A 26912-nucleotide genomic window follows, 5' to 3' on the forward strand; every position below is an offset into this window, starting at 1 on the left:
ATAAAAAATAACCTCATTCATTCAAGAAATATTTATCTTACTAGCACTGTTCTATTTGCTGGGAGTTTTATTTTTTACTGATTTTGTGATGTGCCAAAGATGGATAAGGAAACTAAATACAGGATCAAAAAACCAAGAGCTTGCTACCCCCAGGGAGATGAAGTGAATGAAAACTTTGAGGAAGTGGCCACCAAAAGAGAAAGGAAAAAGACAGAGGTGTATGCCCAGCAGTCTTAACTCCTGAAAGGTTAGAATTGGTAAATTATGGCTAAAGCTGGAGAAAAGGTTCAGTACCTACAAAATAATGTAGCAGAACTTATCTTTTGGGGAAATAGGACACAGAAGAATAAATATCCTTGACATCTGTTGCGTTCACAGAATGACCTCATCTCTTTGGAACCTAGAAATCGAAAGAGTAATGAGGCTTTCTAGAATAGTGATGCCAGGTTAGAGAAGTTTGACCTGAGCTAGACAGGGCTGAATTAGAGAATATAGGGTTGAGGAGATAAGCTGTTGTACAAATAATATGATTTCTGATCAGCTGTATTTAACATATCATATGGTTTCTAAACATTTCCTAATTTAGTTCTTACAACAGTCCCATAAAGTACTAGTATTATTTCGATTTTACGGAAGAGGAAACAAATTATGTAACTATTCTTTTACTGATGAACATTATTTCCTGTTTTCTTCCATGCTCAATTAAACATTTATATCATATGTCCTTAAGTGTTTTTGTTTGTTTGTTTGTTTGTTTTCGGTACACGGGCCTCTCACTGTTGTGGCCTCTCCCGTTGCGGAGCACAGGCTCCGGACGCGCAGGCTCAGCGGCCATGGCTCACGCGCCCAGCCGCTCCGCGGCATGTGGGATCTTCCCGGACCGGGGCACGAGCCCGTGTCCCCTGCATCGGCAGGCGGACTCTCAACCACTGCGCCACCAGGGAAGCCCTATCCTGTTTTTATTTATGTTGATTTCTTTGCATATTTTAATGGATAATACAAGATTACTTTTCCATATTTGCTATGCTTATAACTAGGCAAAAAACGTACATATTTAAACCTGGAAGGAAATAAAATCGCTAAGCTAACAGTATTTGTATTCGGTGGTGTAATTATGGCTGACGTATTTTTACTTCCCGTTTTCTACATTTTTGTACTGAGTATATATTAGTGAAAATGAAAATAATGCATAAACTTACAAATCAGTGATATGATGTAGCTTAGGGAAATATTCGTGAAATCTTTCCTAAAAGCAGTAACTATAGGTGAAAACATTATCTCAGTTTAAGCCATGACACAGGCAGATAAAATCTGAAATACATTAGTTTCAAAATCAATATAATATGTTGTGGTTCATAAACTAATTAGAATCAAATCTTATAAACACTTTATAAGGCATGCAGACAAGGCCAGGGTTATAAGAGGCTGGCTGGGTTGTCCAACTTGCAGGAGAAAATAAAAAAGGACAGTGGGAGAGGCAGGCTGAAGCAGTGAATAGGAATGGCCCAGCCTTCAGAGTCAGCTGTGGACTGACACGTGGTTTTGAACAAGTTCCCTCCTCTGTAAATGGAAATGATTCCCACCGTGCAGATCTGTGCTGAGAATGGAGCCAACTGGAGTGGGCTCAAAAAGGGTAGAAGAGGAATTAGCGAGAGCAACTATAGAAAACTCTTTTGAGGAATTGTACTCTAAGAAGCAAAGAAATGGAGGGGTAGCTAGAGGGGAGTGTGGTAGGGGAAGTTTGTTGTTGTTTCAAAGCCCGTTTATGTGCTGATGGGAGTGATCCAGTGGAGAGAGAAAAAGTAGTGATGATGGAGAACTGCAGCAGTGATGCTGCTGAGTAGGTGAGAGGGGAGGATTAGCCTTAGGTGGGAGCACAGTATATGGAAAGCAGCAGGGGGACAGGGAGTGAGGTGCAGATGCTGGTACATGGGAGAGTTTGCCAGTGTCTTGGTTGCTCTTGACTGTGTTGTGGGATTAAGTCCCTAAAACAAACAGCACCACCAAAGGGAATGCATTGGGAGGGTAAGTGGGGGAAGTTGGCAAATTGAGGAGAGCAGAGAAGCTGTGACATAGTCGTTTAGGAGAATAAATCGATAGGAAACGTATAATTGCAGTGGCAGTGGAGGTAGGGTCACTGAGGGCCTGCTGGAAGTCAGTAGGCCAGTGAGATCAGCTGGCACTGTTTTGTGTTCTCCTCCAAGCACAGGGACTGGGCTGAAGTGTCAGCAGAGCTGCTTCCTTTTGTAGGCTCTAGGGGAGAACAGGTTTCTTTGCCTGTGCCAGTTTCTAGAGGCCACTTGCACGTCTTGGCTCATGGTCCCTTCCTCCATCTTCAAAGCCAACAACATAGGGACTTCCCTGGTGGCGCAGTGGTTGGGAGTCCGCCTGCCGATGCAGGGGACGCGGGTTCATGCCCCTATCCGGGAAGATCCCACATGCCGCGGAGCGGCTGGGCGCGTGAGCCATGGCCCCTGAGCCTGCGCGTCCGGAGCCTGTGCTCCGCAACGGGAGAGGCCACAGCAGTGAGAGGCCCGCATACCGCCAAAAAAAAAAAAAAAAAAAAAGCCAGCAACATAGCGTCGTTTAATCTCCTTCACTGACTCTGCTTCCTTCCTCTCTCTCTGACGCGGACGCTCTTGCCTCCCTCTCTTGAGGATCCTGGTGATTACTTTGGGCCCACCCAGATAATCCAGGACAGTCTCCCCATCCTCAAATCCTTAATCACATCTGCGAAGTCCCTTTTTGCCATGTAAAGTAACATATTCACAGGTCTGCGGATTAGGACTCAGACATCCTTGGGGGGGCCATTATTCTGTCTCCCAGAATTAGTGAAGTTGAATATGTTTTCATATGATTATTAGCTTTTTGTATTTCTTCTTTTGTGAGTTACCCATTCCTGACATTTTTTTCTATTAGTTGTTAGTCTTTCTCATTCATTTGGAAGAACTCTTTCTCTTAAGGGTATAAACCCAAACAGTGCAGCATTTTGCATATTTCCCCCCAGTTTATTGCTTGCTTTTCAACTTTGTTTACAAGGTATTATCTGACTTAACAAAAGCGTGTTACTTTTTAAAACTTTATATTGTGGAAGATGTCAAACAAATAAAAATAGAGAGATTAGTATATTAAATTTCCACATATTTATCACCAAGTTTAAATAATTATCGACTCAAAGCTAACCTTATTGTATCTGTACTCTTACCTACTTCCCCTAAATTATTTGTTGTATTGAATACCAGACATATCATTTCATCCACGAATATTTCAGCAAAATACATTAATTTTACGATTTAAATTTCCTTAGATTATTTTCTCTAAGGTTTCTGGGTTTGGTGCCATGTACAAAAAAGCTCAATTCACTTGTCTTTTTAAAGGGGATGAAAATAAAGTCTGAATATATGTTTTTGTACCTTTTAAGGAAGTCATGTTCCCTTTTTCTTAACTTGTTTTTATTAGGAATGACCATTTTCTGACTGCTTAAACAAGTATATTTGAGCATACAGAAAATGCTGTGAATTCAATTTCATGTTACCCTTTGCGTGCATGTGGACAGGGGACTGTGTGAAAGGATTACAGTTATAAAATTAGCAGCCTGCCCATTGGTGCCCGCACTCCTGATTTAGTCCTCTTTCCATGACGACAGTGATGATTGGGAACAACTGCTAGAAGTCTGGCAATTGTCTGCCACACCTGCATCATTTACACTTTTCAGTGTTTTTTGCCAAGGCCTCTGGGCACTGGGAAGTAAAAACAAATACGAAACGGAGGGGAAGACCGAATCCCCTTCTTCATAGTCAGTCTGCTGCTTGATGACCCCGTTCTTGTTCTCAAAGGGGTGAGCCCCACGGTCCTTTGTCTAACACAGCCCACTCTGGGATGGACTGTTGGCAACCAGAGACGGGATTAGAGAACCATTGGCTTCCACGTCAAAAAATAAGAAATATAACCAGTACAGTTATTAATTAGGACTGGGTAAGACTAGGTGATCCAGGTGATATATTAGAGTTCCAGACATAAAAGGGGGTGGCAGGGCGGCAGTTCAGCGTGCGCTTGTCAGAGCTAGCACCTCCACAGCTAAACATGACTCAAACCTTACTACCATAAATACCAACTGATTTATTTGGCAGCCTCTAACTTCCTACTCGATCTGGTTTCCACCCCTTTCTCCGAAAATTCTTCTTGGAAGGTTACCAGCCAGGTCCTGGACATTATTTCATTCTCTGTCCTGTGTGTCCTTTCTTTGGCAAGTGACTGTTAGTGGCTCCCTTCTTTAAACTTCTTGCTCTCTTTTGCGATGCTAAGCAACTGAGCGGGGGCTACTCTTCGCTGCGGTGCGCAGGCTTCTCATTGCGGTGGCTTCTCTTGTTGCGGAGCACAGGCTGTAGGCGCGCGGTCCTAGGTAGTTGTGGCACGTGGTCTCAGGAGCTGTGGCTCGTGGGCTCTAGAGCGCAGGCTCAGTAGTTGTGGCACACAGGCTTAGTTGCTCCGTGGCATGTGGGATCTTCCCGGAACAGGGCTTGAACCCGTGTCTCCTGCATTGGCAGGCGGATTCTTAACCACTGTGCCACCAGGGAAGCCCCTCTGTGTGTATCTTTGACTGCTGTGGTCACTGCCTCCTCTCCCTTCATCCCTTAATTGTGGCTCCTCTGTAGGCTTTGAGAGTCACCTGTGCCTCTCTCTTAGCACTCACTCCTCAGCTTCAACTCTTTTGCTCCCAAAAGCTCCATTTTCAAGCCTAGCTTCTTTCCTGAGCTCCTGACCCACATTTCTGGCTAATTTCCGGGGATGTCCAGATTGACCTGGCTTACTTTGGACTTCTGAGCCCAACTCCTGCCTTGAACTTTAGATCCTGGACACTAGTACCCAGCACCTCCAGGCTCGGACCCACCCGGTTCAGGAGATGGTCATGGCAGCAACCAAAAAGGATCACAGTTTGGTGACTCTTAGAATTGAGTCTGATTGCTATAAACCAGGCAGGCCTGAATTGAGCCTGTGGTACGTGAGAGGGACTGCAGTCACACAACCTTCCCTCCAGGGCACCTGGATACTGCTTGTCTTTTCTTTTCAAGAACTTCACTTTCGGGACTTCCCTGGTGACACAGTGGCTAAGAATCCTCCTGCCAATGCAGGGGACACAGGTTCATGCCCTGATCCAGGAAGATCCCACATGCCGCGGAGCAACTAAGCCCGTGTGCCACAACTACTGAGCCTGCGCTCTAGAGCCCGCGAGCCACAACTACTGAGCTTACTTTCCCTCTAGGTCTGAAGCCTGTTTTCCTGAGGCCCTGAAAATACTGATTAGTTTTACCATGTCCCTTTCAGACAATCAAATCTTGTTTTGTTTTTTCCCATCCCCACTAGTGTTGTGCCCTAACCTTCTCGGGCAGAATAAGCCGTAGGGCTCTTCTGGACATTCATAGGTCTTGACCATTACCTCTTCTCAAAGTCCTGCCTTCTTTTGTGTCCTGCTGCTCCAGCTTCCTTCATGCTTTTATTACCTCATGCTAATAATTTCGGGAAATCGCTCCAACTGTTATTTCTGGATGTGGTACCTCATACTTCAGCTCCTCCTACCTTCTAGGTGCCATCTTAAATTCTTCCTTGAGGGACTTCCCTGGTGGCACCGTGGTTAAGACTCCACGCTCCCAATGCAGGGGGCCCGGGTTCAATCCCTGGTCAGGGAACTAGATCCCACATGCATACCACAACCAAGAGTTCACATGCCACAACTAAGGAGCCTGCCTGCTGCAACTAAGACCTGGCACTACCAAATAAATAAATAAATATTAAAATAAAATTGTTCCTAGAAGTTGGTGAGGTATAGAGATATACTTACCTTTAAAGTAGATTTTTCTTTTTACAATTACTAATTTTATTAGCATTATTTTTATTATTTATTTTCAACTGCATATCATATGAAAGGTTGGAGGGCCTGGCTTTGGTAGTTTCCCATAAAGTCAAGCAAGCATTCTTTTGACACATGTGCTTGTTTACTAAAGTTGTACCTAAAATATTTTCAAATACTCACTTTATCATGTTGCTGCATGGGAAAATGCCTTCAGTTACCTTTCACCTCAAGCCATATAGTCCACACTTACTGGTATGCTATTGGAGGTCTTCTGCAGATACTCTCTAGTATTTGTTTTTCATTCATTTTTTTTTCAGTTTTATTGAGATACAATTGACATACAACATTGCATACTTTAAGGTGTACACTGTGAGGATTTGATATAACTCTTTGGTATTATTAATTGGGGGATTCTGTTTCCTCCTCTTCCTTTTCTTTTTCCCCTCTCCCTCCCATTCTAATTCATTCATTGACTAAATAATTATTGATCACCTAGAGAGGCAGGTCAGTATATAAAGAGGAGAAGCCAGGCTTCCCTGGTGGTGCAGTGGTTGAGAGTCCACCTGCCGATGCAGGGGACACGGGTTCGTGCCCCAGTCTGGGAAGATCCCACATGCCGCGGAGCGGCTGGGCCCGTGAGCCATGGCCGCTGAGCCTGAGCGTCCGGAGCCTGTGCTCCGCAACAGGACAGGCCACAACAGTGAGAGGCCCGCATACAGCAAAAAAAAAAAAAAAAAAAAAAAGAGTAGAAGCCTGTGGCAGTGGGGGCTGCAGAAGACTGGAGGGACGATGCCCCGCCACCCCAAGGGAGCAGCAGCAACTCATCTCCCCATTGTTTCCGTGTGGACTGTGGGTCCAATGTTGTCAAATCGTTACCTTTTTCAAGAGAAGCTGGACATTTAAATTTTGGTGTGAAATCTCCCAATTTTAAATGTTAGTAACAAATTCAAAAACGTTTTAAACCCTGTGAAGGCTAAGCAGAACAACTGTGAGCTGGATCTGGCCTGCGGGCTCCAAGTTTGCACCTCTACTCTCCAGAAACTCCTCCAAGCCCCTCCATGTTCCCCGATCCCTTGTGTTTTCCTGGCTCTTCCTTTGTCCTTTGCATCCCATTAGCTGGACTGCCCAACCCCATTCTCTCCATTGATCTAAATCCTAACTCCTACCTGACCTTTAAGATCAAACTCAAAGTCAGCTGTGTGGCATGCTTGGCTTTTCAGCAGCAAGTAGGGGAAACCAAAATCAGCAGTGGGTTGACATGTGGTCTAGATACCAAATCCTGGGAGGTCAGCCAAGGCAGGGATCACATTCTCGATCTACAAGTGCGGGGAACAGAGAGCCAGAGGACAAGAAGTTTGTGACTTGAGTGAAGGAGTCTGAGCAAGTACTAGACGCAGGACACTGAAGATCAGAATGGCGCTTCAGAATAGTCCCAAGACAACAGCTTTTAATTGGCACCCCATACCAATTAAATAGAATCTCTAGTGGTAGGATTCAAGCATTGGTAGTTTTCAAGGTTCCCCAGGTGATATCAGTGTGCAGCCAAGGTGGAGAACCCCTGAGTCCTTCCCACAATATTGACTCCCGCTGAGCATTGCTCACAGAGAAAGGAAGCAGTGAGTAATAAACAGATAGGGGTCAAGGAGGCCAGTGGAACTCAAGTAATATTATTTTAATCAGTTCTTCCTTCCGGTGGAAATGTACATCTGTACTCATTGTACAACCAGATATCCAGTCTGGGAGTTGAGGGAATAAGTAGGAACCAGCCAGTGGAATTGAGCAATGGGAGTATAAAATATTGGTTTTTGTTTTCATTTTTTTTTAAGTGTACAATTCAATAGTTTTTATTATATTCATAGAGTTGTGCTTAACCATCACCACAGTCAAAAAGAAACTCCATACCCTTTAGCTGTCAACCACCAGCGTTAAGCGATCACTTATCTACTTTCTTCTCTATAGATTTTCCTTTTCTGGACCCAAATGTTGGTTTTTAACCCAGGTGCTTCATTGATGCAGGACCCATGCTGATCCTTGTTATTTTTATCTACTTTTTACTTTTTATGACACCATAACATATGTACAGAAAGAAAGCATAAACCATAAGTCTACAGCTCAGTACAGTTTTGCAAACTGAGCTCACCATGTAACCAGTACCAGGTCAAGAACAAACCTTATCAGCATCTCAGAAGCTTCCCTTGTGCCCCCCTCCTTCAAGGGTAACCGTTCTCCTGACTTACACAAGCATAGGTTAGTTTTGCCTGCTTTTGAACTTTGTACCAATGGACTTACAGAGTATGTCCTTTTTTGTGTCTGGCTTCTTTTACTCAACATTATGTTTGTGAGATCCATACTTGCCAGTAGCCATGGTGATCTTTTGATGTTAAATTCACCTAGTTTCCTGCAGAACAAATGATTTGGAAAGGTTCATTGAGACTCTAAAATATTCTTCAGATGATTTATTGGATAAGCCGCCTTCTTTGGTCAGTATGAAAATAATCTAGTCCTGGAGGATTTTTTTTGAAATTTAAATTCAGAAGACTGGAATTGTTGAGGGCATGTGAAAGCACCTCCGGCTTGGGGAGTTAGTTGGACGAGTCAGTAAACTTGAACTGAATAAACTTTAATGTTTATAAACATTTAACAAACATAAGAAATTGAATTCCTTATCTAGGTCTTTCTTCCTGGGATCCTTTATTTTGGCACGTCTTTGGGAACTGCTTATGATTTTTCCTCCTATATAATTTTTTTTTTCTTTCACATCTAATATCCAATCCTGTAAACCAACCCCTTTCTTCACTTAGGAATGTTTAAGACCAAACATAAGGCTAGGGATGAAGTAGCGTTTTTATACCTGCAAGTGTTAGGAAGTACCATATGATTTACTCCTAGTTTCCTTAGCAATTTCTTCTCCTTGCACACTCAAACAAGCTAGTAGAATGCATGCTAAACATGGTGAAGGACTTTGCACAGAAATTTGTTCTCTGTGGAATTTCATTTTATGTACCAACAAGGTTTGCCCTTCAGTATAAAGCACAAGCAGGTCTTTGTGAATCTGGTCTTTCCTAATGTATTTGAATTTTCAGGTGCCTTAGGGAGGCTCTGAAAGTGGGGGAGGGATGTGGGTCTTGGGCTGTGCTTTCTTATCTAGAATATCACAGAGCAACTGGGGTATGAGGTCAGTGTCTTGATTTGAGACCAACCAGATCAGAAGCATTGAAAATGAAGACTCTGTGACGTTTAAAATACACACAACAAACATAGTAACCCATAAATGTGCTTCCTTCACTAGATACTACTTCCCTGTGTCCATAAAATTAACAATGATGTTTAGTCCTCAGACCAGAAATTTCCAAAAATGATTTGAAATATGTATCCCTAAGCCAACTGGCAGAAACCAATCACTTCTACAGATTTCTATGACTAAGTGTTGCTCCAGCTTACTCTGTGATTCCCTTAAGACCCCACATTTTATAGGAAAGGTCATCACACCCCTGCCTGTTCCAAGGAAAAGAAAAAGGACTGCTCTTAAATGCTTAAAAACTCTATAGTTTCTCAGTTTGTAGTGAAATAGGGAGGAAACGCAGAGTTCATGGAAACTAAGCCCAGCTTTTCTGAGACGTCTGTCGTGTCATCTTTGCCCATCACAGAAATAGGTTCTGGGGTGAAAGTGCTTGTGCAAATATTTTTTCTAGGAATTTTTTTTTTTTTTTTTTTTTTTTTGCTGTACGCGGTACTCTCACTGTTGTGGCCTCTCCCGTTGCGGAACACAGGCTCCGGACACACAGGCTCAGCGGCCATGGCTCATGGGCCCAGCCGCTCCGCGGCATGTGGGATCTTCCCAGACCGGGGCACGAACCCATGTCCCCTGCATTGGCAGGCGGACTCTCAACCACTGCGCCACCAGGGAAGCCCATCTAGGATTTATATACAGTGGGAAAGCTTAAAGAAAATGTTTCTTTAAATTCTATTTACCCTATGCCCATCCTTTCTATCATGCCCGGCCTTGATATCATTATTATGGTAACACCAAACGGCCTAATCTTGCCAGCCCTGTCACCGCTGCTGCACCTCTGTGCTTGCTCTTCCCTCTGCCTGGGCCAGCTGTTGTCAACCACTGCACTTTCTTCGCTGACTCATTCTTACTTCATCTTCAAGATTCAGCTCAGGTGTCACCTCCTTCAGGAATTCTGAACCTCCAGTTTGACATAATTGCCCCTTCTGTTTTGTTTTTTTTTTCTTCCGCAGTACTTCCCACCCAGCAACTCTCCAGGGCCCAGGTAATGCCCTGAAAGTTGTGAGCGACACTGTATTTTTTTTTAAGCTTTTTATTTTATATTGGAGTATAGTCAGTTAACAGCGTTGTGATAGTTTCAGGTGCACAGCAAAGCGACTCAGCCATACATATACGTGTATCCATTCTTCCCTCCCGTCCAGGCTGCCGCATAACACTGAGCAGAGTTGCTCATGCTATATAGTAGGTCCTTGTTGATTAGGTTATCCTTTTGAAATATAGCAGTGTGTACGTGTCAATCCCCAACTCCCTAACTATCCGCCCCCCCGCCCCCGCCTCACCCCGCCCCGTAACCATAAGTTCATTCTCTAGGTCTGTGAGTCCATTTCTGTTTTGTAAATATGTTCATTTGCATCATTTCTTTTTAGATTCCGTATATAAACGATATCAGACGATATTTCTTTCTCTGTCTGACTTGCTTCACTCAGTATGACAATGTCTAGGTGCATCCATGTTGCTGCAAATGTAACTGCCCCTTCTGTTTGTTCTCACTGCACTCTGAGCAAATCTCCGTCTTAAACCTTAGCAGATACACTCCTTGAAAGCAAACCATTAATGACAGTTAAAATGATGACTTATATAACTGTTCTTTTATTTTTCTTTTAAAAATCGTAATATTGGCCCATTTCCAAACCTTAGGTTTAGTTTAATCCTTAATGGAAAACATGCGGCTTTGTGAAATGCACACTATCATTATTTTGTCTACTATTACTCAGAAACAATTTAGATGAAGATTCTATCTAACTCTAAGGGTCCTTAAGCACACCATTGATGCTGAGCAGATATGGACTGGAATACACATTTTAAAAAATTGTCTCATTCCCTGCTTTTGTTTCTTGTGTCTCTGTGTGTCCCTTCCCTTACTAACCCCTTATGGTCTCTGTTACAGTAGATTTTCTCTCTTCTAATTTCCAAAAAGCAGTTCCTTGTTTATGCTGTTTACTCACCTTATGGATTTGGGTTTCCAAGACTACCCCAAATGACACAGTTTATTTCCCTTTTCAGAACCATGTCTGAAAGCCACATACCTGTCACCTAGTGAAGGGTGACATCTGGGCTATGACCATATGGCCTAACAGAAATCGTGATAGTTTATACCTGTGCTGAGAACTGAATATGCAGCAGTTCTGTGAGATACGAACTGCAATTGTGCCTTTTTACAGACAACGAACAGATTCAGAGAACTTAATAACTTGCCCAGCATCCTACAAGTTTTAAATGCGGAGCTGGGTTTAAGAACCAAACTCCACCAGATTCCAGAACTTACGCTTTAAAATTTTTGTAACTGTTTTATTCTGAAATAAAATAAGTATAGATTAATAGGGAGTTGCAAAGAAATGTACAGGGAGGTCCTGTGCAACCTTCACCCCATCTCCCCCGATTTGGCATCCTGCATCATTGTAGTATACTATCAAAACCAGGAAATAGTAAGCTGAGGTCATTGATTAGCATAGAATTTTAGTTAAATATGGCTTTTGAATGAAAATAGCATTCTTTATATTGTAAAGCCTTCATTTTAATAAACAACTCATTATTACCATGATATACCTTGAAGAATGTGGTTTAGGTCACTGGTTCTTTACCTTTTAGGACATAGATGTATTTTAGAAGGCAATGAAATATGTACCTTTCCAGCAAAAAAAGACATATGCACACATACATACAAAATGTTCATGGTTTTATAAACATCCTCTATCTCCATCCCTCAAAGTGTGCATAGACTCAGCTTAAAAACTTCTGGCTTTGGGCTTCCCTGGTGGCGCAGTGGTTGGGAGTCCGCCTGCCGATGCAGGGGACGCGGGTTCGTGCCCAGGTCTTGGGAGGATCCCACGTGCCGTGGAGCGGCTGGGCCCGTGAGCCATGGCCTTTGGGCCTGCGCCTCCGGAGCCTGTGCTCCGCAGCGGGAGAGGCCACAACAGTGAGAGGCCTGCATACCGCAAAAAAAAAAAAAAAAAAATTCTGGCTTTGAGCGACATTTAAGGAAACTACATTTGAGAATTCCCTGGTGGTCCAGTGGTTAGGACTCAGCACTTTCACCACCAAGGCCTGGTCGGGGAAATAATATCCCATAAGCTGTGCTGCGCGGCCAAAAAAACCCCCAAGAAACAAAAAAACCCATTACATTTACTTACATCTGAAACAGTCTTTCTTAGTGCTTTTTAAATCTTTTCCCATCTCTGCTTATAGAAAAGCCTCCAAACCCTCTTATTACTCTTTTACTTAAGGGGCTGAAAGTTCCTTGGATTTCCTACAGCTCTTGGTTGCTGAGGAAAAAACTCCGCTTCCAACATTATTGCTCCTATGAACACACTTTATCTGGATCTGCTTTCTTGTGCATAAAAGTCCTTTGGTCAATAACTTTTATTTTATTTTATTATTATTTTTTAAACATCTTTATTGGAGTATAATTACTTTACAATGGTGTTTTAGTTTCTGCTTTATAACAAAGTGAATCAGCTATACATATACATATATCCCATATCTCCTCCCTTTTGTATCTCCCTCCCACCCACCCTATCCCCCCTCTCTAGGTGGTCACAAAGCACCAAGCTGATCTCCCTGTGCGATGCGGCTGCTTCCCACTAGCTATCTGTTTTACATTTGGTAGTATATATAAGTCCATGCTACTCTCTCACTTCGTCCCAGCTTACCCTTCCCCCTCCCCGTGTCCTCAAGTCCATTCTCTACATCTGTGTCATTAGTCCTGTCCTGCCCCTAGGTTCTTCATAACCATTGTTTTTTTTTGTTTTTTTTTAATTCCATATATATGTGTTAGCATACAGTATTTGTTTTTCTCTTTCTGACTTACCTCACTCTGTATGACAGACTCTAGGTCCATCCACCTCATTACAAATAACTCAATTTAGTTTCTTTCTATGGCTGAGTAATATTCCATTGTATATATGTGCCACATCTTCTTTATCCATTCATCTGTCGGTGGACCCTTAGGTTGCTTCCATGTCCTGGTTTGTAAATAGAGCTGCAATGAACATTGTGGTACATGACTCTTTTTGAATTATGGTTTTCTCAGGGTATATGCCCAGTAGTGGGATGCTGGGTCGTATGGTAGTTCTATTTTTAGTTTTTTAAGGAACCTCCATACTGTTCTCCATAGTGGTGTATCTGTTTACATTCCCACCAGCAGTGCAAGAGGGTTCCCTTTTCTCCAGCCCCTCTCCAGCATTTATTGTTTGTGGATTTTTTGATGATGGCCATTCTGATTGGTGTGAGGTGATACCTCTTTGTAGTTTTGATTTGCATTTCTCTAATGATTAGTGATGTTGAGCATTCTTTCATGTGTTTGTTGGCTATCTGTATATCTTTTTTGGAGAAATGTCTATTTAGGTCTTCCGCCCATTTTTGGATTGGGTTGTTTGTTTTTTTGATATTAAGCTGCATGAGCTGCTTGTAAATTTTGGAGATTAGTCCTTTGTTGGTTGCTTCATTTGCAAATATTTTCTTCCATTCTGAGGGTTGTCAGTTCATCTTGTTTATGGTTTCCTTTGCTGTGCAAAAGCTTTTAAGTTTCACTAGGTCCCATTTGGTTTTTGTTTTTGTTTTTTTGCGGTACGCGGGCCTCTCACTGTTGTGGCCTCTCCCGTTGCGGAGCACAGGCTCCGGACGTGCAGGCTCAGCAGCCATGGCTCACGGACCTAGCTGCTCCGCGGCATGTGGGATCTTCCTGGACCGGGGCACGAACCCATGTCCCCTGCATCGGCAGGCAGACTCTCAACCACTGCGCCACCAGGGAAGCCCCCATTTGTTTATTTTTGTTTTTATTTCCATTTCTCTAGGAGGTGGGTCACAAAGGATCTTGCTGTGATTTATGTCATAGAGTGTTCTTCCTATGTTTTCCTCTAAGAGTTTTATAGTGTCTGGCCTTACATTTAGGTCTTTAATCCATTTTGAGTTTATTTTTGTGTATGGTGTTAGGGAGGGTTCTAATTTCACTCTTTTACATGTAGCTGTCCAGTTTTCCCAGCTCCACTTATTGAAGAGGCTGTCTTTTCTCCACTGTATATTCTTGCCTTTATCAAAAATAAGGTGACCATATGTGCATGGGTTTATCAAAAATAAGGTGACCGTATGTGCGTGGGTTTATCTCTGGGCTTTCTAGCCTGTTCCATTGATCTATATTTCTGCTTTTGTGCCAGTACCATACTGTATTGATGACTGTAGCTTTGTAGTATAGTCTGAAGTCAGGGAGCCTGATTCCTCCAGCTCTGTTTTTCTTTCTCAAGATTGCTTTGGCTATTCAGGGTCTTTTGTGTTTCCATACAAATTGTGAAAATTTTAGTCCTAGTTCTGTGAAAAATGCCATTGGCAGTTTGATAAGGATTGCACTAAATCTGTAGATTGCTTTGGGTAGTAGAGTCATTTTCACAATGTTGATTCTTCCTATCCAAGAACATGGTATATCTCTCCATCTGTTTGTATCATATTTAATTTCTTTCATCAGTGTCTTATAGTTTCTGCATACAGGTCTTTTGTCTCCTTAGGTAGGTTTACTCTTAGGTATTTTATTCTTTTTGTTGCAGTGGTAAGTGGGAGTATTTCCTTAATTTCTCTTTCAGAATTTTCATCATTGGTGTATAGGAATGCAAGAGATATCTGCACATTAATATTGTATCCTGCTACTTTACCAAATTCATTGATTATCTCTAGTAGTTCTCTGGTAGCATCTTCAGGATTCTCTATATGTAGTATCATGTCATCTGCAGACAGTGACAGCTTTACTTCTTCTTTTCCGATTTGTATTCCTTTTATTTCTTTTTCTTCTCTGATTGCTGTGGCTAAAACTTCCAAAACTATGTTGAATAATAGTGGTGAGAGTGGGCAACCTTGTCTTGTTCCTGATCTTAGTGGAAATGGTTTCAGTTTTTCACCATTGAGGCCGATGTTGGCTGTGGGTTTGTCATATATGGCCTTTACTATGTTGAGGTAAGTTCCCTGTATGCCTACTTTCTGGAGGATTTTTATCATAAATGGTTGTTGAATTTTGTCAAAAGCTTTTTCTGCATCTATTGAGATGATCATATGGTTTATATCCTTCAATTTGTTAATATGGTGTATCACATTGATTGATTTGCATATATTGAAGAATTCTTGCATTCCTGGGATACACCCCACTTGATCATGGCATATGATCCTTTTAATGTGCTGTTGGATTCTATTTGCTAGTATTTTGTTGAGAATTTTTGCATCTATGTTCATCAGTGATATTGGCCTGTAGTTTTCTTTCTTTGTGACCTCCTTGTCTGGTTTTGGTATCAGGGTGATGGTGGCCTTGTAGAATGAGTTTGGGAGTGTTCCTCCCTCTGCCATATTCTGGAAGAGTTTGAGAAGGATAGGTGTTACCTCTTCTCTAAATGTTTGATAGTGGTCAATATCGTTTAAGTTGTCCTTCCCTTTTTGGGTCACCACCAAGAACGTGGGAATTTGGGGTCATGGCTCTTGAGTTAGGGATCAGGCCTTGGATCTCTGAAGCTCAGCTAAATATGAGAATGTCACTGGGAGCTCCTGTCAGTTTTGAGCTAGCTGCCACGAGCCAGGAAATGTATAATATTTCCACAGCCAGGGCTCACCCAGAGAGTGAGTCAACAAGGCATAGGTCAGAGCCACAATCCGGAAGGAGGAGGGTAGAGATATATTAAAAAAAAAAAAAGCCAGGCTGATGGTCTGACCAGAACGGTAGGGCAAATCTTGATTCTGAGGAAGATTCTTGCCTTAGTAATAAACCTATTTTGTGCTTTACCAAGGAGGTAAAGCTTGGAGAAATGTTCTGCTGCCATGGACCCAGAAGCCTGGGTTTAGCTAGTCAAGAACCTACAAGGAAGTGGTCACACCTAGAAATGTGTGGGTGGAATCAAGGGCTGATGCAGACACTTTGCACAAGGAATTGGCTGTGTTTTGCTCTCAATTGTTTAAGATAGAAGAAAGCCAGAATGCTTTCACTGTGTATCAGCTACCTAATTTTTTTATGATCACCTTTTTCCAATCAGAAGAAGTTTCACAACTGCTCTACCACTTTTAAGTTTTTTGTCTGCTGATGAATGTATTCCATTTTGCATACAGTTGGTTTTTTACTGCCGTGAGTAGTTCCATAGCCTGGTTGCTAAAAGAGACTAGTGGAACAAATTGCTTTCCAAGGTATGGTATCCATTTCCTCCTCCTGAATTTGTCTACTTAAGACAAAGTCTTTTGCCCTCGTTTCTTTGCACTGTCAAACCAAGTATTTGACCCAGGAGGAGAAATGGAGAGTGGAAGGATGGAGGGTGGTCTTGGGCAAGTGTCTGTTTATGACTTTATGAAGTGCTGTGTTGGGGTCCCCTGTTGTTGAACGTCTGCCTCAGTTCTACAACAGGAATCAGACCATGCCAGGCACTGTGCTAAACAGTGTAAATAATCCTCCCAACAACTCTAAAGTTGACTAGGTTTTTTGTTTGTTTGTTTGTTTGTTTTTGGCTGTGCCACACGGCATACAGGAGGGATTGCACCTGTGCCCGCTGCAGTGGAAGCATGGAGTCTTAACCACTGGACCACCAAGGAAGTCCCCTAAAGTTGGCTGTTTATCCATGAGGAAACTAAAGGTCAAAGAAATGAACTAACCTTACCAGTGTCACAACACTAGTCAGTGAAGAAAATGGGATTTGATCCCATGTGTTTCATCCTATATTTAAGCAGAGAATTTGGTCCTCAGCTGTGCTTTCTCATGGTACAACCTCTCTCATGTCCTCTCCCCTCCATGAGGAAATCTGGTTCAGGGATAGGAGTTGACACTAACTTAATCCGTTGGAGACTGATTAACGACCCCAGAATGCCATTTCACAGAGGGAGATGTGCCTTGCCAATAAATAGAATATCAGCTGACCAGGGCCCCTCCTCTGGGTCAGAGTGCTTAGTGAGAATTGGATAACCTCAAGGCATCTCATATCCAGACTGTAAGGCCTGAAGGATTAAACACAAGCTGTAGCCCTGGGATGGCTAGATGTCTGCCAAATATAGTCTACCCTGAAAAGTGCAAGATAAACGTTGATGAAGCTTCTTTCCAAAGCCATCATTTTCTGGACTCCTGGCAGTTCAGGGCAGATGACTTCTCTTTTATTTGTATTATCTTTAGTTGTTACACTTGCCAGAATTACTGTTGTCTCTTAGATCACTTAGCCTGAGGTGATTTTAGCTGTCTATAACTTTCTGAGCAGCAGATCGAATCCATTAGAATTTACAAACCATTATTCAGGGTGGGCTATTCTTATAATCCCAAACCTAATTCTTTGGGTGTTGATTTATGATGAGATTTTTGTCTCTAAATTCTGAATAAGTCATCTCAGAGTTTGCAATCTTTATTCTCTCAAGCTTGGGAGCTTTTAGAATCTCCCGTACTTGAAGACTTTAATAGATAAGATCAAAACCAGCTACACTGCTAAAATCCACCACCCATAGCAGTCATTCATTTATTTACATTTTATACTTAACAACAAATTGGCAGGCTGTGCAACTGTTTTATGTACCTTTCTGGATGTGTGACATTTTCACATAAAACGCCCAAATGAAGAGGAAGAATATCTCTTTAGACCCTACCTGTCGCAGTCTCACAAAGATAATGGATGGAAAGATTTCAGGAGAAATGAACATTCGATTCTTTCTTCAGGCCATTATAGTCTTTCTCCCCGCCTGCTCTAAAAGGAATGGGTTCATCCTACTCCTGGGAGTAGATTTCTCTTTGCATCAAAAAGCTTTGTAGGGCTTCCCTGGTGGCGCAGTGGTTGAGAGTCCGCCCGCCGATGCAGGGGACACGGGTTCGTGCCCCGGTCCGGGAAGATCCCACAGGCCACAACAGTGAGCGGTCCGTGTACCAAAAAAAAAAAAAAAAAAAAAAGCTTTGTAAAGATCCAGCTGTACCAAGACAGCCCTGAAATTCTTGAGTAACAGGTTTTCAATTAGGAATATTTGCTCTAAGGCTAAGGAGGTTCATCATTTAGTGGTGGGATATGGTATAGCGGCACGAGCCACGGGGGACTCTGGGGTCTCTTTCTAAATTGGCCACTTTTAGCCTTGTGCAGCTTACCTACTTTGTGAATTGCTTGTGAAAGTGAAATGAGATAATGTGTTTGAAAGTGTTCTGAAAACTAAAAAATGCTATGTACAACTGTAAGTTGTCACTTCCAAGCAAAGCAGCAAGCAGTTAGTGAAAAAGGAATCAGCTGAAAGCAACTGGTGCATGTACCTTTTCAAGCACCAAACATGAAGTGCTGTTGTTTATTGAGCATTTACCATGTGCCAGGCATGGTATAAATGTTTTACTTCTATTAACTAATCGAATCTTTACAGTACCCTAATAAGGTAGATATTATTGTCCCCATTTTACAAATGAGAAACACTGAAGCACAGAAAAGTTAAGCATCCTGCCCAAAGTAATATACCTAGGAAATATACCCAGGGAATACATTTAATAAGTGATGAGATGAAGCCGGAATGCAAATCCAGGCAGCCTGGCTGCAGAGCCCAGACTACACCGCTGCCAGCATAATCCTTACTAACTCAATTGGTAGCAGGTACAAGACATTTGTAATGCATGTCTCAAAAGGTTAAATGTTATGTAAGTCTTGAAAGGTTAAAATCGTGATGAGTAAAGACACTAAGAAAAATGAGTATCCTTGAAGGATTTGGATTTGACTCCCTTCCAATGCCAGTCTTCATAGTTTTGAGTCCTACCTTACTTATATAGAACGCATAGCCCTTAAACATGCATGTAAAGTCACCCCTTAAACACCTACATCATCAGCAAAATGGTGGTAATGGTATTGGTTGATCCTTTAAGATCCAGTAAGGTTAAAAATGGTCAAATGAGAGGGTCTAGAGGAAAAGCCTTTTAAAGTAGAATGTCAGAGAAGTATTTTATGCTGAAATCTATAATAATAATCAGGAATCAGTTAACATATTTCTAATGATTTTCTTTTTAAAAATTCATCTGCTAATGGTGATTGGATCTGATTCTTTTCCTTTTCTTTTTTGTAAAAAAAACTATCAACCCTATTTTTAACTTAAGATTGATTCATAAACATATTTAAGATTGAAGTATAAATATGTAACGTAAAAATATATTCTTAAATATTTAAATCTATAACTTTTGATGTATATGTGTCATAGTTTATTTAACCATTCACTATTATTAGATATTTAAGATGCCTCCAGTTTTTAAATGATAATAAATAAATAACATCACAGTGAATTTCTTGGGCATATCTTAAGAGGGATAAATGCCCAGAAGTAGAATTATTGACTCAAAAAGCACAAGCATTTTAAAGCTTTTGATATATCTTGCCAAATTGCTTTTTTAAAAGGATGAATTAATGTTTACTTGCAACAGAAGTCTACAAAGGAGCTTTTTTTTTTTTGCATATTGGATGTTTTCATTTTAAAATATTTGCCAGTTTGTATATGGCTTGCCATTGTTTCCGTTTAACAGCTCTTCGTATATGTTTAATGCTATGTCCTTTTTTCTATAGATGGGACATACTTTGCATGTTTATTGATTACGTTTTCATACTGATTTCTTTTTTTTTTTGCGGTATGCGGGCCTCTCACTGTTGCGGCCTCTCCCGTTGCGGAGCACAGGCTCCGGACGCGCAGGCCCAGCGGCCATGGCTCACGAGCCCAGCCGCTCCGCAGCACGTGGGATCTTCCCGGACCGGGGCACGAACCCATGTCCCCTGCATCGGCAGGCAGACTCTCAACCACTGCGCCACCAGGGAAGCCCTCATACTGATTTCTTACCAAGGTTTGCTAGTCCTTTGATTCAAATTTGTGGCAGAAATGTGCAATTACATAGCTTGTATTTATTTTGATTACATTCTCATAACTTTCTTTATAATTTAGTATATTGCCTCTAAGCTTAGGATGTCATTCCCCACCTGTGTAACCATTGGAAAAAACATTAAGTAGACCTACTATGTACTAACATAAAATGATGTCTGTTTTTTAAGAGAAAAAAAAGTCGTATCCTGCAAAGCAATGTTTAATTATGATCATATCTCTCTCTCTCTGCCCCCTAAACACACACACACACACACACACACACACACACACACACTTATTTATTCACTAATTGATTTTGATTGTCTTCTTTATGGCAGAGATACAGCATTGAACAAAACAGACAAAATCTGAGCTCTTATGGAACTTGGTTTACTGGAGAGGCCAACAGTTTAAAAAAACCCATCATGGGATTTCCCTGGTGGTCCAGTGGGTAAGACTCCAATCTCCCAATGCAGGGGGCCCAGATTCAATCCCTGGTCGGGGAACTAGATCCTACATGCATGCCACAACTCAGAGTCTGCAGGCCGCAACTAAGAAGTCCGCATGCCGCAACAATAAATAAATAAATAAACAAACAAACCCATCAAAGGATAAATGTAATGTCAGGTAGTGCTAAGTGCTATTAACAGACGTAGAGCAGAGTAAGAGATGGAGAGTGACTGGGGCTCCTTTAGATTCATTGGTCAGAGATCTTTCTGAAGTGGCATTAGATCAGAAAGTATTGGATGAAGTAACTAGTATGATATTTTATACAAGCATATGGATAGAAAAATACCAAAGTTCTGTAGTCCCCTTCTTAGTGAATATTACCAGCGGCTCTCTTGTCTCCCAGACAAAACCAGCAAAGCATCCTATCCTAGACTTCTCCCTTACTCCCCATACCCAGCTAATCATCACAATTTTGCCACCTATATACTTATAAATTTCTTTTCTACTTGCCACTGTCTTCTCTTAGGCCCTTGTCACTTTTTGTTCTTTTTCACTGTTTGAAAATATATCTTAGTTCAATTATTTGTAATAAATAATGCACAATTAAATTATATAATGCATGAGAGCTAACTTGGTGGGGCTTCCACGGGCCAAATGGGGACAATGTGAGCATGAAAATAAATGTTGATATTAATGGATGATCAGGTAGAAATCCATGAGTTCACACTGATATAAATAAAAGATTTTTTAAAAATGAGAAAGGAGAAAACGTCTTCCTTATAGTAGAATTGCAGCTGATAACTGTGGAAAGAATGATGGAATTAGAAAAATCACAGTTAGGTAGCCACTATAACAAAAACTGATTCGGCCAAAGAATCGTCCATGGCTGCTAAAACTGGGTGAAACGATCATGATAAATGGGTTATGTACACAGTTTCAAAGTACCAGACTACACAACTGTAATTACTTCTTAATTACAAAGGGAAAAACAGAACTGTATAGTGGAGAAGCCCGTCAGACACTGCATTAACCGTGAAGGGAACATCACCAGTAATAGGACACATGGACATCATGTGCCTCCATAGGATGCACTGAGGACAGAACAGTACTTCTCTGGTATTTTTCCCCAAAATGCATAATCTAGATCTAAATATCAGGAAACAACAGAGTTACCAAATTCAGGGGCATTCTTTAAAATAATTGTCCTGTACTCTTTAAAAATATCAAGGTCATGAAAGAAGAAAGACTGAGAAAAAACTTTGGACTACAGAAGACTAAGGTGACATGATAACCAGATTCATTTGTAATCCTGAATTGTATCCTGGACCAGAAAACAATTTTTTCCTTTTGATATTAGTTGGACAGTTGATGAAATTTGAGTGTCTGTAGATTATAGTACTATAAAAATGTTAATTCCTGATTTTGATAATTGTATTGTGGATATAGAAGTAAATGTCCTTGTCTTTTAAGAAATACACACTGAAGTGTTTAGGGGTAAAGGGATATCATGTACAAAGAAAATTGCAACTAGAGCCTCTTCTAGATGCTTTTTTATGGATAGAGGTCACATGACAATCTACCAGTTGTCTGACAGAGTAACCATAATAACCACAAACCCGTGTCCCCTGCATCAGCAGGCGGACTCTCAACAACTGTGCCACCAGGGAAGCCCTATTTATTTTTTTAAAGATGCAGTTTTTTTATTTTATTTTATTTTATTTATTTATTTATTTATTTATATTTTTGGCTGTGTTGGGTCTTCGTTTCTGTGCATGGGCTTTCTCTAGTTGCAGCAAGCGGGGGCCACTCTTCATCGCGGTGCATGGGCCTCTCACTGTCGCGGCCTCTCGTGTTGCGGAGCACAGGCTCCAGACGCGCAGGCTCAGTAGTTGTGGCTCATGGGCCTAGTTGCTCCGCGGCATGTGGGATCTTCCCAGACCAGGGCTCGAACCCGTGTCCCCTGCATTGGCAGGCAGATTCTCAACCACTGCGCCACCAGGGAAGCCCTGGAAGCTATTATTGAGTAGACACTCTGCCAGACGACCTGTAGGTTACCATTTGAGTTACACTATTTATAAAAAACAACCTAGAAGAGAACCTAGGAAATATAGGGAGATTACAAAATAACCACAGAATACAGCTTAGACAAGCTAGTAGACTATTTAAGCAGATAAGGTTAACTGAAATTCTTTGAAGGGTATTGGCAGGCAGATTCTCAACCACTGCGCCACCAGGGAAGCCCTGGAAGCTATTATTGAGTAGACACTCTGCCAGACGACCTGTAGGTTACCATTTGAGTTACACTATTTATAAAAAACAACCTAGAAGAGAACCTAGGAAATATAGGGAGATTACAAAATAACCACAGAATACAGCTTAGACAAGCTAGTAGACTATTTAAGCAGATAAGGTTAACTGAAATTCTTTGAAGGGTAGTTTGTGTAAGGTAAAATCATGCCTAACTCACCTTTAGAATGCCTGAGTGAGATATTTCAGTATGAGTACTTGGGGAAATCAGTAGATGAAGTTTATTTTGATTTTTCACAAACTTTTGATAAAGATTCACATCTAAGACACACATTGGGGTGGGGATGTGAAATGTCAAAGGAAGGGCTGAGGTGTATAAGAGAAAAAGTAGTAAGAAAAGAAGTAATGGTAAGAACTAAATTAGGGATGGGATGCCTTGCATGGTAAGGACTTGGGATTTTATTGTGTTGCCTTTGGAGGGTCTTGAGAATGTCATCTGATTTATAGCTATAAAGGATCTGGTTGCTGTGAGAATAATAATAATAATAATAACAGTAATAGTGCTAAGTGTTTAATCTAGAATAAATGTTGAAGGTAGAGGGAACAGAAATTTACTGGTGATTTGCTGTGTGGTGTGAGACAGAGTCAAGGGTGACTTAACAGTGTTTGGCTTGAGCCACTGAATGAATACATTCCTACTTCTCTCCCTGCCTTATTGTCTGTCCCGGGAGGGCGTATTTAATGGAGGTTATATTCGTATGGCTGGAAGATTCCTTAGGTTATTGCAGTCATTCTGGAAAGATAAAACGGTCCTGAACCTGGGCAGAGCTATACGTATGGAGAAGTATTCAGAGGGCACGGACTTAAGAGACATTTAGGAAGTAAAAATAACTACTTAGGAAAACAGTTTTGGGTATTTTAATAAAATTGAAGATAATGAAGTCGTTTTTCCCAATAACTCCACCTATTGATATGTACCCTCGGACAAGGGTTGTCTGAGGCCTGTTTTTATATAGCTCCAGAGCTAAGAATATTTCTTTTATTAATACATTTTTGAAGGATTTAAAAACGGGAATGCGTGGGTTGGATATGTTACAAAGACCATTTATGGCTCTCAAGTCCTAAAATATTTATTGTCTGTCCCTAACAGTATAAGTTTGCCAACCATGGTGTAGATCAGTGGTTTTTAAAGTGTCGTTCCTAGAGCAGCAGTAGCAGCAGCATCTGGGAACTTGTTAGAAATGCGAATTCTCAGGCCTCAACATAGACTTGCTGAATCAGAAACCCTGGAAGGGGGCCCAGCATTGTGTTTTAACAAGCTCTCCTGGTGATTCTGATGCATGTTAATTTATGAGAATCACTGCTCCAGAGAAATTTTTGTACTTGGTGAGGAATAACAGCATTGTGCATAAGAGCTTCACAGTGGAAACAGTAGAAATGTCAATCAACAGAAGAGATAAGTAAGTTGTGCCAATTAATACAAGGAGAGTATTCCATAGCATGGATTGTAAAGGCAGACTGCTTGTGTTTGAATCCCAGCTCCAACGGAGTAGTAGCTGTGTGACCTTGGGCAAGTTAACTCGACCTCTCTAAGCCTTAGTTTCCTCCTGTGTAAAATTAGCATAAAAATCGTAACTACTTTATAGGGTTATTGTGAGGATTAAACAATTAAAACAGATGAGTGGCTGGCACATAAGTATTAGATTTGAAGGGCAGTTTTCCTGTAATGTACTATGATACTTTAAAGAAAAACATGTCAAAGTTCATTTCATAAGAGTGATAGTCTGCCCATATATTTTGTATATAACAACGTGATTAACCAGCATAAGTTAATAGTAGTGTAGATTTTGGAGGTTCAAATGTTGCACTGCCCCGTAAACCTCAGTTTTCACACGTGAAAAATACTTTAAAGTTAGTTACTCTGAAAGAATTGTTAAGAAAACTGGTGAAATGTATATGCCTGAGTTTTGTTTCTTCTGTGGGCATTTCCTTTCCTAATTGCCTTTTATTCCTTTCACCATTTCCTCAGCCCTTCCTTCCAAAATTCCTCAGCTGTCTTGATAGTCTCTGAGAAACACTGCCAGAACTAAGGTGCAAAGTGGCTTCCTTGACTGTAAGAAGATGTGGCTTTTTCCATGAATCAAGGTCATGAGAGTCAGTGTCTAGTGTTTTCCCAGCTATGCCCCTGCGGCCAAGTCTGGGCCTAGATCTAGGACAGGTCTGTAATCCTGATATCTCCTGGGATTTCAGCTTTTAGCTGCTTTAGCATGTAAAATGCTTAGTATGTATTTAGCAACGCCTAACGCTAAACAACACACAAAGAAACAGAACTGTTTTTTCTGTCTGTGGAGACCACGTCCTATTTTTCTACATCCCAGTACTTAGCACCCAGTAGGCCCCATAATATAGCGTTGAACGATTTTGAACTTCTCGGTGGAGCTTAAAAACCTCCATTTCCTAGGCTGAGTTTAGGGTGCAAGCAGCTGAAACCAATGGCTGCATTTTTACTCTCGTCTAGAGCAGCAACCTGCAGACACCTAGTTCAGAGAGAAAAAAAATCACTAAAATTCCCTTCCTCTTAATAACATAAAAGGACCAGAAAAATCAGTCCCCAAAAGACAACGCAGAAGGCACAGCGCTGCAGCGACCCGGCTCCTGTTAGGGTGCGCTCTCGAAGGGCGAAGAGGCCGGATCCTTGGGGCAGGAGAAAGGCAGCCTTCTTGTGACGTCAAATCAGCGGACTCTCGCCCCGGCTTCACGCCGGTTCCGGTTCCCCGGCTTTCCGGGCGCGAGAGTACGTGAGCGCGGCGGCGTTCTGCGCGTGCTCCGCAGTGAGACGCGAGAAGGTTGGGTCCAGCTCTTGGAGGAGATGCGTGATTGGCTGAAGCCGTGCTGGGGGGTCCCCCAGCCCTTTCGGCAGGGGTAAAACAATAAGAGGGGGCGGTGGCAAAGGGGGCGGGACGTCCGTGTTCCTTGTCGTTCGCCGCAGTGCTTGGCGCCCGGGAAGAGGTGGTTGTAAGGGGAAGCAGCTCGTGCCTCTCCGGTTCCGAGGTCTGAGGTTTGTCGGAGGAGGGAGAGGGCGGCGAGTGACAAGAATCTGCTGCAGCCGGTCCTCGGCGACTTTCCCGCTGACCTCCGCGCGACGTACCCGCCGCAGCTGTTGGTTGGAGGTGTGTATGGGGGCCGGGAAGGGCGGTCGGTCTGGTGGTCGGAAGGGGACATTCCAGTCGCGCGCCGCGGCTCGAGGCAACCGTCCAGTGAATGAGCTCCGGTGTCGGAGGTGTAGCTGCAGAGAGAGACATTGTTCTTGCCGGCTGCCTACGCTGCTGTGTGTGCGAGAGAGAAGCCGAGCTTTTTCTCAGGTGAGGGATGGGAGGCCGTGGGGGGGGAGGTGACCGGCGCGCGTCGTGCGGACGGAGGGCTCCGAGGGCACAGGTGGGGCCGGTGTTTGTTGGAGATGAGGTGGCGAGCTAGGAAAGGGGACGCAGTTGCTCCCAAAGGCGCGCTGATGGAGGCTTCGGACGGGACGTGGGGGAGTGGGCTTGCCCGATAGGATGTTTCGGGTGCGGAGCCCACCAGCCTCGGTCCCAGACTCTTGCGGCTCTCATTCCCGGTTCCTTGGCAGTGGGGAGGCCGCCGCCGCCCCGCCCGTGGGGGAGGGGAAAAGAGGCTGTATCGGCGGAGGCAGAAGCGACGCAGATGCGAAAGTAGCGGCCTCCGGGCACCATTTCGGTGCACGGAAACAGAATCCGGCTCTGAAGGCAGCCTTCGCTTTGCTTACCCAGTACCTGGTGTTCAGCGGTCCTTGACCCTCCCCCCGCGGGTTTATCCCGAAGGAGCTGGGAAACCCGGGCTGTATATAACGTACGCCTTCTCCGTGCCCTTTTTATGTAGGCGATCTCTTGCTGACCCAGGAATAGAAGAGATCTTTGAGTGCTTTGAGGAATGGGTTTCTTCCTCTTCCCCCATGTCTTCTTGGGGAGGGTGGGAAGGATAGTCAAGGAGAGGAACATAGCATCCGTATGTTGTGTTAATATTGTTAGTTGAATCTGATCGAATTTTACCTACCTCTCCAAAGGCAGATTTCTTAAGATGGCCCTGTGCCGCTTTGGGGCGAGTATAGATATGCATCTACAATTTTCCGCATAGATCAATTTTTTCCCTCCAATGTATGCCTACTTTCTTAACAGTTTTTTTTTTTTTTTTTTTTTTTTGGAGGGGCAGTACCTTTGCTGTTTTAAAAATCAAGCACCAGCAAAAACCCACAGAACCCAC

The 26912-nt window shown here is 42.5% G+C and overlaps 1 protein-coding gene across 2 annotated transcripts in view; it reads left to right on the forward strand.

Annotated features, from left to right (window-relative positions):
- The window catches only part of G3BP2 (G3BP stress granule assembly factor 2), a 78660-nt gene that overhangs the window by 20389 nt on the left and 31359 nt on the right, over positions 1–26912 (forward strand). The window contains exon 1 of one of the 2 annotated variants that reach the window (XM_060012362.1): positions 25602–25807. The exons of the other annotated variant lie outside the window; for it this stretch is intronic. The gene's annotated coding sequence lies outside the window, so the exon portion shown is untranslated. Of the gene's footprint in view, positions 1–25601; positions 25808–26912 lie in introns of those variants that run through there. 2 annotated transcript variants of the gene reach the window in all.

Source organism: Delphinus delphis, chromosome 5 (genome assembly GCF_949987515.2).
Source record: "Delphinus delphis chromosome 5, mDelDel1.2, whole genome shotgun sequence".
NCBI classification, from domain to species: domain Eukaryota; kingdom Metazoa; phylum Chordata; class Mammalia; order Artiodactyla; family Delphinidae; genus Delphinus; species Delphinus delphis.